Source organism: Henckelia pumila, chromosome 2, assembly GCF_033568475.1.
Source record: "Henckelia pumila isolate YLH828 chromosome 2, ASM3356847v2, whole genome shotgun sequence".
Taxonomy (NCBI): Eukaryota; Viridiplantae; Streptophyta; class Magnoliopsida; order Lamiales; family Gesneriaceae; genus Henckelia; species Henckelia pumila.
This window is the reverse complement of record NC_133121.1, coordinates 160,602,070-160,602,931: the sequence shown is the minus strand read 5'-3', so window position 1 is coordinate 160,602,931 and position 862 is coordinate 160,602,070. Positions and strand designations below refer to the sequence as shown.

At 39.6% G+C, this 862-nt stretch overlaps 1 non-coding gene across 1 annotated transcript; it reads right to left on the bottom strand.

Moving 5' to 3' along the window:
- Window positions 1–756: 756 nt before the first annotated feature.
- LOC140885738 (small nucleolar RNA R71) lies at window positions 757–862 on the bottom strand. Its single transcript, XR_012151155.1, has one exon. It is a non-coding gene; the product is annotated as a small nucleolar RNA R71 (small nucleolar RNA).

The window sequence follows — 862 nt, the reverse complement described above, 5'->3', positions numbered from 1 at the left end:
TGAGGACGATACTTTTACTTATCCATTATATTAAAATTCGACTCGTGCACTTGCGACAATCTCGAGCTTAGCGGTTTATTTATTTAGTTGATTTCACTGTGCAAGAAAATCTCGATCAATTTTTTGGTGCCGTTGCCGGGGGCTATTTATTTACAATTTATTTCTTAGCGTACTTCTTTAGTTTCGTTTAAAATTTTACAATACTAATCTATTTTTCGCTGCAGGCATATCTTCTGGTGCCTGCTATGATCATCACATTCAGAACTCGAACCTTTTGATCCTGAAATTGAGAGAACTTTTCGTAAGAGGAGAAGACAACAAAGAGTTCTGATGGCTGAAAATGAACCACCGCGGGGAGACGACGAGGACAACAATGGGCCACCTGCTCCTAGATCCATGATGGACTGCGCTCAACCATACATCAATGGTTCTAGGCCTAGCATCATTCGACCAGAAATTCGTGCTAATTAGTTCGAAATCAAGCCAACCATTATCCAGATGATTCAGAATACAGTACAATTTGGTGGATCCGCCTTAGATGTTCTGAATGCTCACATTGCAAATTTTCTAGAAATTTGTGATACCTTTAAGCATCAGGGAGTTTCTGACGATGCTGTTCGTTTACGTTTATTTCCCTTTTATTGTGAGATAAAGCTAAGGCATGGCTGAATTGTTTACCTGCAGGTTCCATCACTACATGGGAGGACATGACCAAAGCGTTTCTTACCAGGTATTTTCCTCCATCAAAGTCTATGAAATTGCGGACATAAATTACAAATTTCTCCCAATCAGATCAGGAATCACTCTATGAAGCATGAGAGCGCTACAAAGATTTATTGAGAAGATTCCCACATCATGAACT